This window comes from Syzygium oleosum, unplaced genomic scaffold (genome assembly GCF_021117445.2).
Source record: "Syzygium oleosum isolate NSW1041296 unplaced genomic scaffold, Sole_v2.1 Sole_v2.12, whole genome shotgun sequence".
Lineage (NCBI taxonomy): Eukaryota > Viridiplantae > Streptophyta > Magnoliopsida > Myrtales > Myrtaceae > Syzygium > Syzygium oleosum.
Genome location: NW_026607496.1, coordinates 8089121 through 8109843, shown reverse-complemented (window position 1 = coordinate 8109843; position 20723 = coordinate 8089121). Strand labels below are relative to the sequence as shown.

The window sequence follows — 20723 nt, the reverse complement described above, 5'->3', positions numbered from 1 at the left end:
GACTTGAGATCGAACGAGCAAACTTGTGCTCCCAATGGGGTTGCCAAGGTCGTGTGTGCCTCCGGTAAATTGCAGGATATCACCTGCGTCGATTGTTTTGATCCATATATAGTTGTGTGCCTGTACCGAAAAAAAAAAAAACATAGTTGTGAGGTCATTGTTGACCATTTAGAGGAACGTGTTGACGGGCACCCACGTATGAAAAAGATGACTAGCAAACAGTTCCATCACCCTCACCGAAATCCGCGAGGGTCGAGCGCTTGCCACAGGCTAAAGAAAAGAGAAGGAAAAGAAAAACAAAGAAAAAAGGGAAATTTTTTTTAAAAATTTATAAAAAATTTCAAAATATTATTAAAAATATCTACATCAGCGTCGGTCGTCCGGCAGCCATGTCACATAAGATGGCTAGCGTCCACGTCAATTCGGGGGTCCGACATAGAGGTAAAAGCAAATAAAATTATTAGCATAGAAAGTCTCACGTGCAGTGCCTAGAGCGCCATGAGTAGTGGCACGTGAGGAGAGATTGTCCGAAACCGAGAAAAAACGAGGTCGGCAGAATGTCATCGTCCCTATTCAAGCATTCATTCAACAAGAATCTATCCGATTTTGAATCTTTCACGTTGGAAAAAATTTTAGTGATCAATGGACTGGTCGGGAGACCTCGCCATCCCCGACATTCTGCCCCGCTTTCCCCGTGCCTGTCTAGGTTCACTCCAGTGGAAGGAAGGAAGGGATGCATGAGTTTTCTTCGTGATGGGCCACAAGGCAACCGTGAAGAAAACGCAAAGCTTCCTTGTCTCATGCTCAATGCAATGTATCCCACGGCCACAAAAACCATCAAATAATTCAACTCGTGCACTTGTTATTTGGACTCAATAGATGACTTGACCACCATTTTCTACCCCTTCACTTTCAACCAACCTCCAACTCCAGTCCTCCACACGTAATAAAAAGAGGTGTCCACGATTGCGTGTCCATTCCATCTTTCACAAGATCACAACTTCGAGTCATTGTCCAGAGTGAAGAATCTTTAATTGATCCCCGCTTTATAGGCCCGCAAACCTTGGACGTTAGATCACTTTCCACACTTGCATTTGTCCGAAACGATTGTGGAAGTGACCAATGGTATGCGCAGGTTGTTCGGGTCATCATCAACGGTGACAGAGAGTGCCATTGTGCATTGACTTAAAAAGAATCCCAAGTCAAGGTCGATGCTTGGTCTAGGGGATAAAACGTCCAGCGGGATTCGTCCGTCTCGCATGTATATTGAGGGAAACATTATACTCAATTTTGTTTTATGATGAGGAAGCACTTTATGTAGGTACATTCTGAGTTTAAAAGATATGTATATAAGAAACGAAATTTTACTCGGTCATAACAAACCAAAGCAAACAGGAGAAGTGTCCCGGTTTCTCTATAAATTTCCTACGTGAGATAATATTTGTAGGTTTTGCTTTGAGTGCAATCTAGGACAACACTTGAGCTGTTGAGTGATTTTAAGTTATGTATTTGGATAGTGGATTTCTCGGGGACTAGCACTCCGGGTAGAGTAGGTATCGACACTCAGAGTTTCTCATTGATTTCTCCAGTAATTTCTCCTTCTCATGTTAGGCTTAAATTGCAAGATCTATTCACAGCGGCAATATTTCACAACAATCGGTATAAGAGTTAGGACAAAGGTGTTATGGATTTGATTTGGGTTTTTTGCTCGTTCGATTACTGTCCGGAAATTCTGTTGTTGCAATTACATTCGGAGCGAAAGTGGAAACTGGAAAATTTAATAGAAGTAACAACTTTGGGTTATGGAGTGTTAAAATGCATGTGCTATTAACAATCGAAGGTTTGCAAAGGTGTTGGATAGCAATAATAAATTGCCAGAAACAAGGATAGAGGCCGATAAGGATGAGTTAACGAAGAGGGCAAAGTGTATAATCTTGTTGAAGGTATTAAGAGAAGTGACCGAAGAGAAGGATGCTAAAGCAATGTCAACAAAGCTTCAAGCCCTTTGTTTAACAAAGGGTTTCAATAATCGCCTATTCATGTTGAAGAGGATGTTTCCATTTTGATTTGCTGAAGGCATTTCCACGAAAGCCACTTAGATGAGTTTAATGAACTCATGATAGATATGAAGAATGTCGATGAGTCCCTAACTAATGAAAAGCAGGGCATAATGTTGTTGGCGTCCCTACCAAAGTCATGGCAGCACTTTATTGATTTTTGTTATAGGAGCGTACTATAATTACCTTGAAAGAGTTAAAATCAGCCTTGCTCTCTAAGGAGTGGTGAAGGAAGTTGCGAAATAACGGTATAGCACGGGATGTGGCGTTGGGACTAATGATTCGCGGTAGAGATAAATATCGGGGGTCCAACACAGAACTAAATGCGAATCAAATTATTACCATAGAAAGTCTCACGTGAAGTGCCTAGAGCGTCATGAGTAGAGGCACATAAATCAAGGAGGTAGGCAGAATGTCACCGTCCCTATTCAAGCATTCATTCAACAAGAATCTATCCGATTCGAATCTTTCAAGTTGGAAAAATTTGTAGTGATCAATAGACAGGTCGGGAGACCTCGCCATCCCCGACATTCTGCCCCGCTTTCCCCGTGCCTGTCTAGGTTCACTCCAGTGGAAGGAAGGAAGGGATGCATGAGCTTTCTTCGTGAAGTGCCACAAGGCAACCGTGAAGGAAACGTAGAGCTTCCTTGTCTCATGCTCAATGCAATCTATCCCACGGCCACAAAAACCATCAAATAATTCAACTCGTGCACTTGTTATTTGGACACAATAGATGACTTGACCACCATTTTCTACCCCTTAACTTTCAATCAACCTCCAACTCCAGTCGTCCACACGTAATAAAAAGAGGTGTCCACGATTGCATGTCCATTCCATCTTCCACAAGATCACAACTTCGAGTCATTGTCTTGAGCGAAGAATCTCTAATCAATCCCCACTTTATAGGTTTGCAAACCTTGGACGTTAGATCACTTTCCACACTTGCATGTGTCTGAAAGGATTGTGGAAGTGACCAATGGTATCCGCATGCTGTTTGGGTCATCATCAACGGTGACAGATAGTGCCATTGTGCATTGACTTAAAAAGAATCCCAAGTCAAGGTCGTTGCTTGGTCTAGGGGATAAAACGTCCAGCGGGATTCATCCGTCTCGCATGTATATTGAGCGCGACATTATACTCAATTTTGTTTTATGATGAGGAAGCACTTTATGTGGGTACATTCTGAGTTTAAAAGATATGTATATAAGAAACGAAATTTTACTCGGTCATAACAAACCAAAGCAAACAGGAGAAGTGTCCCGGTTTCTCTATAAATTTCCTACGTTTGATAATATTTGTAGGTTTTGCTTTGAGTGCAACCTAGGACAACACTTGAGCTGTTGAGTGATTTTAAGTTATGTATTTGGATAGTGGATTTCTCGGGGACTAGCTCTCCGGGTCGAGTAGGTATCAACACTCAGAGTTTCTCGTTGATTTCTCCAGTAATTTCTCCTTCTCATGTTAGACTTAAATTGCAAGATCTATTCACAGTGGCAATATTTCACAACAATCGGTATAAGAGTTAGGACAAAGTTGTTATGGATATGATTTGGGTTTTTTGCTCGTACGATTACTGTCCGGAAATTCTGTTGTTGCAATTACATTCGGAGCGAAAGTGGAAACTGGAAAATTTAATAGAAGTAACAACTTTGGGTTATGGAGTGTTAAAATGCATGTGCTATTAACAATCGAAGGTTTGCAGAGGTGTTGGATAGCAATAATAAGTTGCCAGAAACAAGGATAAAGGCCGATAAGGATGAGTTAACAAAGAGGGCAAAGTGTATAATTTTGTTGAAGGTGTTAATAGAAGTGACCGAAGAGAAGGATGCTAAAGCAATGTGAGCAAAGCTTCAAGCCCTTTGTTTAACAAAGGGTTTCAATAATCGCCTATTCATGTTGAAGAGGATGTTTCTATTTTGATTTGCTGAAGGCATTTCCACGAAAGCCACTTAGATGAGTGTAATGAACTCATGATAGATATGAAGAATGTCGATGAGCCCCTACCAAAGTCATGGCAGCACTTTATTGATTTTTGTTATAGGAGCGTACTATAATTACCTTGAAAGAGGTAAAATCAGCCTTGCTCTCTAAGGAGTGGTGAAGGAAGTTACGAAATAACGGTATAGCACGGGATGTGGCGTTGGGACTAATGATTCGAGGTAGAGATAAATATCGGGGTTCCAACACAGAGCTAAATGCGAATCAAATTATTACCATAGAAAGTCTCATGTGAAGTGCCTAGAGCGTCATGAGTAGAGGCACATGAAGAGAGATTGTCCGAAACCGAGAAATCAAGGAGGTAGGTAGAATGTCACCGTCCCTATTCAAGCATTCATTCAACAAGAATCTATCCGATTCGAATCTTTCAAGTTGGAAAAAATTTTAGTGATCAATAGACAGGTCGGGAGACCTCGCCATCCCCGACATTCTGCCCCGCTTTCCCCGTGCCTGTCTAGGTTCACTCCAGTGGAAGGAAGGAAGGGATGCATGAGCTTTCTTCGTGAAGTGCCACAAGCCAACCGTGAAGGAAACGTAGAGCTTCCTTGTCTCATGCTCAATGCAATCTATCCCACGGCCACAAAAACCATCAAATAATTCAACTCGTGCACTTGTTATTTGGACACAATAGATTACTTGACCACCATTTTCTACCCATTAACTTTCAATCAACCTCCAACTCCAGTCCTCCACACGTAATAAAAAGAGGTGTCCACGATTGCATGTCCATTCCATCTTCCACAAGATCACAACTTCGAGTCATTGTCTTGAGCGAAGAATCTCTAATCAATCCCCGCTTTATAGGCTTGCAAACCTTGGACCTTAGATCACTTTCCACACTTGCATGTGTCTGAAAGGATTGTGGAAGTGACCAATGGTATCCACATGCTGTTCGGGTCATCATCAACAGTGACAAAGAGTGCCATTGTGCATTGACTTAAAAAGAATCCCAAGTCAAGGTCGATGCTTGGTCTAGGGGATAAAACGTCCAGCGGGATTCGTCCGTCTCGCATGTATATTGAGAGCGACATTATACTCAATTTTGTTGGCAAAAGTACACCACAAGTGCCATAACTTGTGTACGACGATCACTTTGGTGCCACAACTTTTTTTCGGATCACTTTGGTGTCAAGTAGGAGGAAAAGAGATCACTTTAGTGCCAATTTGGCCGGAAATCCGATGTGGCATTTTTTATTAATTTTTGACGCCGACGTGGCTCGTCGGAGGCTGAGTCAACGTGTACAGTTAGCATTTTTTATTTTAAATAATTTTTTTCAGCGTGTATAGTCAGCATTTTTAATTTTAAATATTTTTTTCCTTTTTTTTTCCTTCTTTCCATTTTCTTTTCTTTTCTTTTCTTTTTTTTTTTCTCCCCTAGCCGGCCGGTTGCCGGTGGCCGGCCAGCCACCGGCGAAGCCCGGGAAGGGCTGGACGAGGGCGGCCTTGCCCATGGACGGCGAGGGCGGCCGACCCTCGCCGGCGACAGGCGAGGCCGGCCCTTGCGAGCACAGGCGAAGCCGCCCTCGCCCGGCCCGGGCGAGGGCTGCCTCGCCCAACGCCGGCGAGGGTCGCCCTCGCCAGATCCGGCGTCGGGCGAGGAAGCCCTCGCCCGCCCGAGGCGAGGGTCGCCCACGCCCGACTCGGGCGAGGCAGCCCACGCCCGCCCGGGCGAGGGCTTCCCTCGCCCGGCGTCGGCGAGGAAGCCCTCGCACGGGCGGGCGAGGGTCGCCCTCGCCGGATCTGGCGAGGGCGACCCTCGCCGCCATCGGGCGAGGAAGCCCTCGCCGGCGTCGGGCGAGGGTCGTCCACGCCCGACTCGAGACGAGGGCGACCCTCGCCCAACGACGGCGAGGGTCGCCCTCTCCGGATCTCGGCGAGGGCGACCCTCGCCGGCGTCGGGCGAGGTCGCCCACGCCCGACTCGAGCGAGGGCGACCTCACCCGACGCCGGCGAGGTCGCCGTCGCCGGATCCGGCAAGGGCGACCCTCACCCGGGCGGGCAAGGGTCGCCCTCGCCCGAGTCGGGCGTGGGCGACCATCGCCCATCCGAGCGAGGGCGGGGAAGCCCTCGCCCGGGCGGGCGTGGGTGACCTTCGCCCGCCGGGCGTGGGCGACCCTCGCCCGCCCGTGCGAGGGCTTCCTCGCCGGCGTCGGGCGGGGAAGCCCTCGCCGGGCGGGCGAGGTCGCCCATGCCCGACTCGAGCGAGGGCGACCCTCGCCCGACGCCGACGAGGGCTTCCCTCGTCCGACACCGGCGAGGGTCGCCCGACGCCTGATCTGGCGAGGGCGACCCTCACCGGCGTCGGGCGAGGGCAGCCCTCACCTGGGCCGGCGAGGGCCAACCTCACCTGTCGCCGGCGAGGGTCGGCCGCCCCTCACCGGCCATGGGCAAGGCCGCCCTCGGCCAACCCTTCCCGGGCTTCGCCGGTGGCCGGCCGGCGAGGGGAGAAAAGAAAAAAACGAAAAGAAAAGAAAAAGGAAAGAAGAAAAAAAATGAAAAAAAAAATATTGAAAATTAAAAATACTAACTGTACACGCTGAAAAAAATTATTTAAAATAAAAAATGCTGACTGTACACGCTGACTCAGCCTCTAGCGAGCCACGTCGGCGTCAAAAATTAATAAAAAATGCCACGTCGGATTTCCGACCAAATTTGCACTAAAGTGATTTCTTTTCCTTCGACTTGACACCAAAGTAATCCGAAAAAAAGTTATGGCACCAAATTGATCGCCGTACACAAGTTATGACACTTGTGGTGTACTTTTGCCCAATTTTGTTTTATGATGAGGATGCACTTTATGTAGGTACATTCTGAGTTTAAAAGATATGTATATAAGAAACGAAATTTTACTCGGTCATAACAAACCAAAGCAAACAGGAGAAGTGTCCCGGTTTCTCTATAAATTTCCTACGTTAGATAATATTTGTAGGTTTTGCTTTGAGTGAAATCTAGGACAACACTTGAGCTGTTGAGAGATTTTAAGTTATGTATTTGGATAGTGGATTTCTCGGGGACTAGCTCTCCGGGTAGAGTAGGTATCGACACTCAGAGTTTCTCGTTGATTTCTCCGGTAATTTCTCCTTCTCATGTTAGACTTAAATTGCAAGATCTATTCACAGCGGCAATATTTCACAACAATCGGTATAAGAGTTAGGACAAAGGTGTTATGGATTTGATTTGGGTTTTTTGCTCGTTCGATTAGTGTCCGGAAATTCTGTTGTTGCAATTACATTTGGAGCGAAAGTGGAAACTGGAAAATTTAATAGAAGTAACATCTTTGGGTTATGGAGTGTTAAAATGCGTGTGCTATTAACAATCGAAGGTTTGGCAAAGGTGTTGGATAGCAATAATAAGTTGCTAGAAACAAGGACAGAGGCCGATAAGGACGAGTTAACGAAGAGGGCAAAGTGTATAATCTTGTTGAAGGTGTTAAGAGAAGTGACCGAGAAGAAGGATGCTTAAGCAATGTGAGCAAAACTTCAAACCCTTTGTTTAACAAAGGGTTTCAATAATCGACTATTCATGTTGAAGAGAATGTTTCTATTTTGATTTGCTGAAGGCATTTCCACGAAAGCCACTTAGATGAGTTTAATGAACTCATGATAGATATGAAGAATGTCGATGAGTCCCTAACTATTGAAAAGCAAGGCATAATGTTGTTGGCGTCCCTACCAAAGTCACGGTAGCACTTTATTGATTTTTGTTATAGGAGCGTACTATAGTTACCTCGAAAGAGTTAAAATCAGCCTTGCTCTCTAAGGAGTGGTGAAGGAAGTTGCGAGATAATGGTATAGCACGGGATGTGGCGTTGGGACTAATGATTCGAGGTAGTGATAAATATTGGGGGTCCGACACAGAGGTAAATGCAAATCAAATTATTACCATAGAAAGTCTCAGGTGAAGTGCCTAGAGTGTCATGAGTAGAGACACATGAGGAGAGATTGTCCGAAACTGAGAAATAAAGGAGGTAGGCAGAATGTCATCATCCCTATTCAAGCATTCATTCAACTAGAATCTATCCGATTTCGAATCTTTCACATTGGAAAAATTTGTAGTGATCAATAGACAGGTCGGGAGACCTCGCCATCCCCGACATTCAGCCTCGCTTTCCCCGTGCCTGTCTAGGTTCACTCCAGTGGAAGGAAGGAAGGGATGCATGATTTTTCTTCGTGATGGGCCACAAGGCAACCGTGAAGAAAACACAGAGCTTCCTTGTCTCATTCTCAATGCAATCTATCCCACGGCCACAAAAACCATCAAATAATTCAACTTGTGCACTTGTTATTTGTACACAATAGATGACTTGACCACCATTTTCTGCCCCTTCACTTTCAACCAACCTCCAACTCCAGTCCTCCACACGTAATAAAAAAAGGTGTCGACGACTGCGTGTCCACTCCATCTTTCACAAGATCACAACTTCGAGTCATTGTCGTGAGCGAAGAATCTCTAATCAATCCCCGCTTTATAGGCTTGCAAACCTTGGACCTTAGATCACTTTCCACACTTGCATGAATCTGATAGGACTGTGGAAGTTAGCAGTGATATTCACATGCTTTTGTCGGTCATCATCAACAGTGACAGGTTGCCATTGTTTCTCGTTTATATCTCCAGTAATTTCACATTAATTTAATTATAAGATTCTATTAATTTCTGCGTTATATTACAACACCAACACTGTTTCAATCACATTTCGGTAATATGATTTTTTTTTTGTTGAGAATGTCATGGATACTTGTCAATCATAAAAAAGATATTTCAATTTCCGGAGTATTCATTTTATAAAATACGAGAAAATTGGTAAATCTTGTTTTGGCAGTTGGTTGATAAGTATTTCGAGACACTCATTAGTTGAGGTATATTCGACAGAGATCTCAAAACAAATCGGATTGAAATTTAGGGTTGAAAATTCATTTGGAATTCGTTTTATCGCATAGTAAGATTATCTTTATTCTCTTGAACCGGGTTACTTTATTGTTATGCAACGAGAAATGCGAAATACAAAGAGAAAAAGTCTTAGCCTAAACTACCATTAACTTTCAAAAGTCTCTTGGTAATCACCAAACCATAAGTGATGCATATGAAAGCTCACAAAACAGGGTTTGCAAGTCGAATTGGAACCTATCTGGGTTCTTTTTTTTTTTTTATTAATACCACAAAAAATCTCAAATTGGTAGACCTGTGACAAATTTATCCCAAACTAATTTTTTAACCACCAAAAACTCCAAACTGATATACCTGTAATAAATTTACTCCAAACTAATTTTTTGACCAATAAAAACCCTAAACTTGTATACTTGTGACAAATTTACCATTCGTTATTTCCGTTAAATTAAATTAATATCATGAAAAATCACAAACTCGTACACCTATGACAAACGGAGAGTAAAACCTCCAAACCGGTATACCCATCAACTGGCACTTGTCATCCAACTCAGCAATTTGACGTTAAAATTTAACGGAAACTAATAGAGGGTAAATTTGTCACAGATGTACCAGTTTGGCGTTTTTGGTAGTCAAAAAATTAGTTTAAGATAAATTTATCACAAATGTACTATTTTGAGGATTTTCATGATATTAACCTTTTTTTAAAACAAACAATTTTAATTTTGCGTATATCGTACACTTGTACCAAATTGTACGACACGTGTCGGAAAGATAACCCAGTTATCGTATCAGTTTCATAATGGTGGCCGTGGATGAGAGGAGGATAAAAATAGTTACCAACCGCGTTGCATTTTTCCATCCTTTCCTTTGACCAAAGACCGATTACTTCATATAGCTAATGATGTAGCCTTGGCAAAAAATCAAAAGGCACTTAAATATATGCTTAATTCAAAATGACCAAGAATTGTGGTGTGCTTGACTTTTTGGAGATGTGCCTTATTGTCTCCCTTCTGTGAATGGTAATGGAGCACATGGGGATGGGGCGGACATGGTGATCTCACATTCAACCCATCTTTCCACCTTCTATCTCTTGTTCGAGTACCTTTGGTTTGGACTAATTTTCAACCCAAATCTAACTTATCAAATAGGAAAAAGAAATTTAATTCGAATAGAATTCTCGATTTGTCCTGAGGTATATTCGAATTCAAACTTGATAATGTTTATCTCCGATTTTATAAATGAGAAGGATAACATAATTAAGTAGAGAAATTGTACTTCTTGTTGCGAAAAACAAGCGATTGAACACAATGATAAGCCAAATGAGGAAATAAATCAGACATTGGTTTTACCTGATTCGGTCATCGATGTGATCTACTCCACTAGAAAACCCGTACAAGATTCCACTATAGATTAGTCATACAACGGTGATGACAATTATATTCGAGCCACTCAAACACTTTTGGAGTTTTCCGACCCCCAATTACACTCAATAACAGAGAAAAGTGTCAAAAAAGTCATAAATCTATTGCATTTATGCCAATTTAGTTTTAAATCTTTTTTTGGTATCAATTCAGTTCTAAACTTTTTGTTTTTGTTTTAATTTAGTCATTCCGACTAATTTTGACCAGATATTGTTGATGTGGATGCCGGACGCCGGACGGCCTACGTAGCACCACCGGCGATGACGTGGACAACTTTTAATAATATTTTAATATTTTTCGAATTTATTTATTTATTTTTTAAAAAAATATTTTCTTTTTCTTTTTCTTTTTCTTTTTCTTTTTTTTCTTTTCTTTATTTTTCTTTCCCTTTCTTCTTCCTCCAACTGATCGCCGATTCGGCGAGGCCCCTCGCCAGTGGCTGCGAGGTCGAGGCCTTCAACCACGCCGAATGGCCGCGAGGACGGCCTCGCACTAGGCTGACAACCTTGTGCTGAGCTAGAGAGGGTCGAACCCTGCCGGCCATGGGTGAGGCCCGACCTCACCAAATCCAGCGAGGTCGTGCCTCACCCAGCCGCTGGCAAGGCTCGAGCTCTTGCCAGAGGCCGCGAGGTCGAAGGCTGTGACCTCGCGGCCACGGGAAGGGACCTCGCTGACCCTAGCCTCCAGCCAGTCGTCGGACCTGGCCCCTAAACTAGTACACTTCTCTCTCTGAAACTGGCACTATATGTATATATATATATATATATGTTTGTGTGTGTGCGCGCGCGTGTGTGTCTAGGTTGATGACTATAAAAAGGTTCCAACTTCAATCAATTAAGTACCTGATGCCATGTCCGGGTCCGCAAGCGACGTTTTTCAATCCAGAGATTGTTGCCACCAGGACCGATGGAGACACAATCGTCGCCTGTCCCGATCTTGGAGTTGAGGATGGTGACGCCGGTGGAGGCAGCGACGTGGATGCCGTCGGTGTTGGCGCTGGTCCAGGAGGCCGACACCTTCAGGCCTTGCATCTTCACGTTCTGGTAACCATTGATGATGATGTGGAACATCTGACTGTTGAGGGAGCTGAGTCCGCTCACCAATATGTTTTGGGAGTTGCTGATTAATAAGTTCTGAACCCGCCCGCACCAAAACGACCAAACAGTAATTAACCAGCGTGTTACGCAAAACACTTAATACTCTTCATATTCAATCGTTATACAAATGCATAATATCATCATTGATTAGGGTGAAAATTTCCCATGATTCGGGGCACTGGTTAATGGTTATCATATGGCTCAGGTTTGGGCCCCATTTGAGTTTCTTAAACAAGAAAATGCATCGTTGACCTTTGGGAATAAAATTAGCATAACTTTAATAAAAGCAAGCGACGTGAAACTGAAAGGCCAAAAGGCTTCTGTGCTTCTCACGATGAAATCGAAACCCATTTTCACGTATCTTACCTAATATAGTTTTCTTTTTCTTTATTTTTTTTCTTTTACGCTCTTGTTTATTTATTTTTGATAACGTAGGAGAATTGGTCGAACTCGACTATGTATGGGAGCTAAAAAGGTTATCCTTAAGAAAGAAAAACCAAACTCCATGTGCTATAATCTTTAATAAGTAGCAAGTCCGTGGTTTCACAAGGAAATAAAGAAATCACCACAAGTTTGACTCTACTTCGCACTCATGCTTATTGAGATGTGATTCATACTCCCCATCGAAAGAAAGACACGGGATCTCTCTCCCCGGTGAAGAGACGGGGGTCATAGGGGGCAGCACCCCACGACACCAGACAGCTTTTATAGTTTGAGCCCATAACAAATAGCTACTGAATGCCTATATATATATTTTCTTTTTCTTTTTTATAATTGAGAGTAATGTAACGCAATTAAATGCGCGATGTGCTAATTATAGTAGAATCTTCTGCTAGACGTAGCCCTAGTTTAAGGGTGAATTAGGATAAAATATTATGTCTCGATTTCTCTTTCTCCACTTTACTTTCTATTTTGTTGTATTTGTGCTCTCAATCCTAACAATGACAATCCCCATTAGTCCCCCCTTTCCCATAAGTATATAACAAGTGTTACATTAAATAATGAAGTTGAAATGATAACAAGGAAAAGGCTTTTATTTAATCTTACATCATTGAATTTCAGAAATTATGTGTTAGAAAAATCCATGAGTTTTCTAGTGTGTAGCCTCACATTATGCAATGCAATATACACTTAATAAATAACCAAACCCCCCAAGTACTCAACTTCTCGAGCGAAAGAACAAAAAAACCCTTTTAATTGTAACTACTGTTTTACCAACCCAATCCAACAATGCGAAGCGAACTCCAAAAGTCCAAATCAGTTTATGAGGATGAGTATGACAATGCAGATGAAGAAGACTGCTGCGTGTATTTGTGGTTGGGTTGTGGGTATATATCAGCATATGCGTACGTACCGTAGCGCCGCTACGGCAGCTCTTGCCGGAGAGCTTGCAAGCCCAGAGGCCCATGCCTTGCCCGTCAAGGGTCCCCCCAATCACCGACACCCCGGTCACGTGCCTGAACACTATCCAGTTCGCCGCATTCCCATTCACATTGTAGTCAGAAGGCACGACAATCGTGCAGTCGATGCACACCGTGATGGCCGAGTTCTTGCATGGCCCGTTGAAGGAGGCAGACTGCACCAAGAACCGGCCCCACGGCACGTAGATAATTCAGACAAGTGTCGATGATGAGTTCGGCCATTTTCTTGGGCTTTTTGAGAGAGAGAGAGAGAGAGGGAGAGAGAGAGAAGTTGAAGGGCGGGAGTTCTTGTTGTTGTGTGGCGTTGTGGTGATGGTATTTATAGGGGAAATCGAGTCTTTTTGGCACAATTAAAATTTGAAGAAAAAAAGGAAACAAAGGAAAAGACCGGCCCAACTTGTGATTGGGGAAGGTATTGGATAATTTGAGCAGTTTGGCCAAAATGCCCCTTTGTTAGGGGACTTTCTGCTTGACATGCTAATGGGTCGTTGACCGGATTACCATCGCCTTTATACATATCAATCTCATATACCTTCTATAAGTTTACAACTTATTTCCTGAATGATTCAGGCTGAATCTAGCTTCTTGAGCCTTCGATGTACCTAAATTGTCGGGAGGCGGGGGGCCACTTCAAATTTTGTAAGGCTTTTGTGGGGGGGAAAAGAAGTAATAATAACGAAAAGAAATAGAGCATAGAGAATACTTGGACATTCATTTCGTTACAATGATCTAACTTAAAAGGTTTAGTATATGACCATTCACAATATACACAAATTGTGTAAAAGGAATAATACAAGCCTTCTGATTTTTTGACATGTCTATATGAAGTGATTGTCAAACCTAGATATTGTATGGTTGGCAAAAGATTGTTGAGATTCATCATAATATAGTTTTCACACACGTTCTAAACAAAGTGTCCTTACAAGTTCTCGTTGAACCATGTTCGTTGTCGATATGTTGGTTTCGTGCAATGAATGACTCAAAGTATTTATTCACTTGGAAGACTATGGCAAATTCTATGACAAACACCGCGACAGATTGACGGTTTCGCCGGGGAGGACTCAAAGTATACTCATAACTCTCTCGTGTGATGAAGGTCATGTTCCTTGCTTTTTCATCCAATAAGATTCACTACTTTCCGGGGGGCAAAAGAAAGAAAAAGGTCAATCCATTTACTTAATGAACTAGATTCCAATTATTAAGGCTTGATTACGGAACGAGCAAGGTTACTTTTGGCCTACGTTATAAAGCTCCCAACTTGGAATTCTGGATGGGTTTCGTTCCTGACGTTGAACGACTTTGGAATGCAAATGGTGTTATATAGTTTACTTTATGACATTCTACGTAGCAACAAAATTAAAAGGGCACATGGCCATGGAGGGTTGCTTTTAAAGGAAGAGAATGTCAATGTTTAATAAGTTATAGACAAAATAAAAATTAAATAAATGTCCAAAGGGAAAACGAAGAAGTTAAAGACCCTTAACTTATTCGTTCGGCAAACAAAAACATTTCGCCGTTTTCCTGGATACTATTGTTCTCGGGAGTCCCTCCACTCCTATTCATTACCTTCGTCATTCTTTTCTTGAAGAATCATTTATCATCGCATTTTGTTATGTATTTGGAGTCGGAACATGTAGAATTTATGTAATAATTGGACAAAAAGAAAAGAGGAGGAGAACGTGCAGACAACTATCACATTGCATGGTTTGACTAGTGGACACTGGGACACCTCTTACATGGCTAAGCTCGCCTCAAATGACTTAGAGAGAGAGAGAGCTTAGTTTAAAATTTTCTTCGGCAAGGGGAATTGGCTCTTGAAAATTAAAAGATTGGTTGCACCATGATTTGCGTAGATTTACAATCATTCTTTATTTGTACAATATCCATCGATAAACTCATTTTCTTTATGGTATTTAAGTATTTGGATCCTTTTCTTTTGTTAGACACAAAATAGGAAATCTTCATGAATACAAAATGATTCTATCTATAATATAATGGCATATAAAGAAAGATTATCATGCTAATAATATACATAACCATATAATGTTTTCTTCTCGAAAAAGATTCTCACTTTGCAGCACATGACAAAATTATAGAGCATAAAATTAGTCCAAAAATCCGAATTATTTCTTTCCTAAATAAGATATCAACCATTCTCTTTAAATTTATAAAATTTCATCTCAAGACCCACCAAAATGAATTAGACTTCTATTCCAAAAAGACATTTCCAGCACAAGCAACAACGTAAAACAATACAACATGCCATATTAAGATAATTAAAGTCTAAATCAAACGAAGAACAAAGTGGAGATATGAATTATCCATTAACAAGTACATTGGGAAATTGTAAATATGTAAAGCATGTACCAAAGCAAGTTGAGAATTTAAAAATATACCTTTCCTTACCAAATTCTCTTTCTCTTTTCCTTTATTCTCCATGAGAATAGTAATCTCATCTATTCTTTGGTTTCTAAATTTGATTGGATCCTTTCGCGTTAGAAGATTTTTCGAAATTCCATAAAATTCTTTTGGACTGTCTCCCAACTTTTGGGTATTCTTGCTTGAGATGATTTCAATCCCCACAATTTGAACACTTATAGAAGTTTTGACCAACTAGTTTTGTAAAATATTTTTGAAAATGGTTTTGGTAAACATTGTTTGAAGGCTGATGTCTTAATCTCTCCTTCACTTTTGGAAAATCATTTCTTATATCACTTTCCTTTTAAAAGCCACGGCCGAATTCATTGTAATACGGTACTTGCATGGAAAGAATGTGTTTTAAAGTTTTTGAGCCAAAATAAATCTTTTTGGAAACTTTTGAAATTTCTTCCTTGAAAGAAGCATTTTCTTTTTCAATAAATCTCGTTTTTCCTTTATTTCCAAATCTCTTTGTTTAAAACAACAATCTTTCCTTCATTTGAAAGATTTTGTTGCCTCAACTTCGCATTCTTCTTTTTTTTTAATCCGAGATTTTCTTTAATGAAGATTTATATTCTAAACATAATTCATCAATGTATTCAGATACTTCATCAAGGATTTCAAATTGACTTAACTCATTTTATTCCTCTTGTTGTGGTTTTGATGATGATAAAAACAATCACAGGCTACTAATGTTTATATTGATTTAGCAGTACCATGTGATATATACACAAGACTCAATACAGAATGTGTCATAATTAGTATCATGTGTGATCTTGATATGTTGAGTGCTTTGTCACAATCAGGAATGCTCTACCGATATGGGAGGATCACTATCAATATCAAGATGAACAAGATATTAGGCATGGAGATGTCTAAAAGCAAAAATAATGTCTACAAAGGTGAACAAGCTGGAAAGACCTTGATCGAGGAAGAACAAGCCAAGAAGAACGGGGATGTTCATGATGGCTCGGAAGGACCAAGAAAAGAAGAACAATTGGATGAATCTTGGAGATGGTGAACAAGCCAAGAATAGTAATGTTCATTGAAGCTTGGAAAGAGCGAAGTTGCGTAGATGAACAACTTGGTAGAGTCACAATTGTCAATATGCTTGGAAGGACCAGAAGATAGAAGAGCATATCGTTATCAGGACAATAGATTATTGGCTGGAGTAGTTCGTTTCAAATGAGATAGAGAGAGTGATAATGCCGATGCTCTAGTGAGTTCAGTGAAGACGAGGAATCAGTAGAGATGCTAATGTCCTTGAAGGTCTTTAGATACTGACTCGGTCAATCAATGAAGATGAGGAATCATCGGGGATGTTGATGTCCTTAGAAGTCTCTGGAAGTTGATGAAGCCAAGAAGATTATTGGAAGATTGATTGCATGTCGTTCCACACGGTTTCATTGGTGGGCAGTATCAACAAATTATTGATAATCTGCACTCTTGACTATATGGGTTGGGGACAGTATATATATCAAGCTCTATAAAGTAGTGTCTGCATGCTCATGTGATTAGAACGGTAAGAACACTACTATAGCGGTTACAAGGGCTTGAAATTCATATTAGGAGCACTAAAGATGAATCAGAGCAGTTATAACAACTCTGGCATAAGACAAACACTAACATGAGTAGTATGACTGATTTGGGAAATTGCCATTGTCAGGAAGAGCCATTCTGCGCTAGTGAGGAACAAAGAGCCATTCTACTACTAGCAACGGAAGAATCAACAACTACCACATGGAGTTGAGTTGTAAACAGTCATCTAAGGTTGGATGGCTATATATATATTCATCCAAGAGAAGTAGCGAGGTTGGGTGGAAACGAACAAATCAAGTCTATAACTCTTGAGTCTTCTTTTTTGTTCTGTATTTGTTGATAGCGACTGTGTTGCTAATCATATCTCTGTGTGGTGCTACTGAGTTGTGAGAGCAAATAGGCGAGTGTACAAGTGTAAGAGCAGTGGTAGGTCTCGATAGTGTGATCTATCAATTGATAAGAGCAACACTATTGATTGTAACTTATTTTGCTGATTACTAGTGGATTCCAGTCTTGTTGAGGCTGTTAGTCTGGAAAGTAGACGTGGGCTTGGAGATAAAGCCGACCACTATAAATCTCAGTGTGCTATATTCTATCTCTTTATTATTAGTATTACATGTTTGTTATCTATTTGTAAGCACCGCACCTGATTATATTAATATGTTTATCAACAGCAACCCTGTTTATGTTAAACTGATTTTGATGCTTGTGAAGTTTATCTTGTTATATTTCGCAAAAGTTTTTCATAGTTTCTCATTCAACCTATTCCCTCCTCTAGGTTGTATTGTTTAGCCCCAACACCTTTGATTCTGATTCTGCCATTAAACAAATATTTGCATAGTCTTCTTCATCACTATTTTGCACTTGGTATCACTCCAAGTTTGTGCTTTTAGAGCCTTCTTCTTCTTTTCAAATTTTCCTTTCTTCTTCTCAATTGACCTTAATATGTCCACGTTTCCTACATTCGAAACAAATAATGTCCTTAACTTCTTCTTTGTTCCTAGAGAATCTTCAGTCTTCTTGTTCCTTGCTATGTTTTCTTACCATGAAGTTTCTTCCTTTTCTGATCATGTTTTTGAACTTCTACACCATTTGAGCCACATCTTCATCGTCTTATTCTTCTTCTGAGTTTGATTCATCTACCTCACGAATATCAGTTTCTACAACAATTGATTTCTTATTATTACGATTTTCCTTTCATTGACACGCTCTACTTCATATGCCAAGAGAGTTCCAATCCGTTCATCAATAGTGAGAGGCATGATCCTCTATGTTTCACGAATGGAAGTTTTCACATGATTCCATTCTTGGGAAAGTTCTGGCAAAATCTTATTGACATTCTCTGCACTTGTGAATGTCTTTCCTTGATGCGCGAGTCCGTAGATGATCTCTCTATATCTTATAAACATTACAGTGACAATTTCGTCTGGTTTCATCTTGAAAGATTCATATTTGCCCAAGAGAATATTTGTCTTGATCTCTTTAACACAGTCTATTTCTTCAAAGGTCATCTGAAGTCTATCACAAATCTCTTTGGCTATTTCACAAGAAGAAATACGATTATATTCTGCAAGAGATAATGCATAGTAAAGTGAATTGAAGCTTTTGCATCTAGTGCTTCTCGTTTGCTAACTTTTGAAAAGTTATTGTAGCATGAGGTATGGTTTTTCTTTCGTTTTGAGTCTTTTGACATAGAGGAAACAGTTGTAACACTAGTTCTGATGGGTGTTGCAGCAATTACTCCAGTTTACACAACTTCTCACATCAAGGGATTTGTGAATCTAAGAAAAAGGCTTTCATCTTATTCTTCAAATCCCATAGTTTGACCCATCAAAATAAGGAGGTCTATTGTTGCTCAGTTGTTGACACCTAAATTTTACTCACCCAATTAAAATTTATTGCACAAAAATTAGATGTTAAATTTTTAACCTCTAAACAAAAATATTTTCATTAAATTACATGGCATATAAATACTAGGTGCATTTTACATTATTCATATTTATTTTCTTTAATTTAAGAAAATTTAAAGAAAAATAAAAAGACCGGATCAGGCCGGGTCAACCCGACCCTCTCTTTCTTTCCCCTTGGGCCCGACCCGCTTTTCTTTTTTTTTCCTTCTTTTTTCCCCCTAGCGAGCTGGGCCAGCCTAGCCCGCCTTCCCTCTCTCTTTTCCTCTCCCCCTCCTTCCGTGTAGCTGTCTCTTTCCCTCCCGTGTGTTGCATAGCTCGGCCGGACAACGACGGAAACGTTGAGCCTAAGCAAATTTGCTTGGCCAAGAAAGTCAACGGAAGAACGGATTGAGCGGTGGAGAATGGAGGAGGAGGTAGCTGACCTAACTATAAAAGCCATAGAGAAGAGAAAAGAAAGGCTCAACCAAGAAATTCCAAGCAGAGAGAAAGGGAAGAACAGAGAGAAAATGGTGAGTTTTTGGCGTTTGCAGGTCACAAAGGGAAGCTAGTGAGCCTTGTCATCACCAGTCAGCCAACCGAAGGTCCCCTAGAGGCGAATCAACCGATGTTGACGCCTATGTTTAATTACCCAATTAATTGCACAAAATTAGGAATTAAATTTTTAATTCCTAAAACAAAAAATATTTTTATTTAATTGCATTACATATAGATATTAGGCACATTTGTATTAATAGGGTCTATTAGAAAAATATATATATATTTTTTTAAAAAAATTTCGGATTGGGCCGGGTCAACCTGGTCCTCTCCTTTTTCCCCCCGCACGCCCAGCTCGCTCCCTTCTTCTCTTTCCCTCCTGTCGACCCGGCCTTTCCTCCTCTCTCCTCTATCTTCCCCTGTAGCCGACCGTCGCCCTTGGAGAAGTGCAAATAACCCACTTCACCGCGCAATCTGGCCATAAAAGTCTTGACTAAGAGTGGTAGGCCGGTGTAGAGCCTTAAATGGACTACTTCCAAGCAGAAGCAGTGACCGGCGATCGCTATATAAGTCGATGAAGAGGAGAGAGAAGCCCCTGGCCACAAAGAGACCAAAAACAGAGCATAGAGAGAGAGAGAGAGATCCAAAGAAAAACTACAAGCAAAAAAGTGAGTCTTGAGTGTTTACAGGTTCTGAAGAGGAAGCCAAGCGAACCTTCCCGATGATCGACACAACCGACAACCCCTCCAAACGCGCCTTCGACCGGTAAGCTTTCTCGGCCCCCTTATTGCTCTGTTTTCCCCTATTTTGGCCAATAGGTTGGCCAGGACTCGCGCCGGCCATTTTACGCGAATCCCGGCCTATACCATCCTTGATCTCGGTCTAGATGTTGACGTCGGAGGTGAGTCACGGTCGTCGGAACAGGTCTGAGTCTCGGAATAGGTCGAAGTTCCCCTGTTTCGGTCACACACTCCACATGTTCGACGAAATGCCCATATGAAGTTAGTTTTACTGAGGTCCTTTGCTGGCGATACGAAAGCTGACCAACGACTCTCGGTCCCCTTGGGTGGCCTTGTGACGGCCATTGGAGCCTGGATAAGGTCAAAATATGACCTAGGTTGACCGGCCAAGTTCTAACCGACGTTTGAGCTCAACGAGCCCCGGCTGGGACTTAGCCGGCGACCACTCCAGACAACTGTTCGGTGGTCTCCCCCCTCCCCCAGAGGAGATTGAAGCCATCGGCCAAGCGAAATAACCGATAAATCGCTGGATTTTTGCCCTGTCGATGGCCAAGGCCTAGGATTTGGCCTGAACCAGCCAGCAGATCCGTCGGACAAGTTTGCATGCTAAATAGAGCTGGTTCGATCGAGCCCGATCTGATTCAGGACCTGGGTCAACGACTTTTGGTCGAGTCCGTTAACCTGGGTTGGTTCTGATCTGTCCCGACCCGGTCTAATATTATATAAATATTATTTTATTTTTAATTAAAAATTGTTTTTAA

At 41.6% G+C, this 20723-nt stretch overlaps 1 pseudogene; it reads right to left on the bottom strand.

Annotated features, from left to right (window-relative positions):
* Positions 1–11189: 11189 nt before the first annotated feature.
* Positions 11190–13069, bottom strand: LOC115672250 (polygalacturonase-like; annotated as a pseudogene).
* Between the last annotated feature and the right edge of the window lie 7654 nt (positions 13070–20723).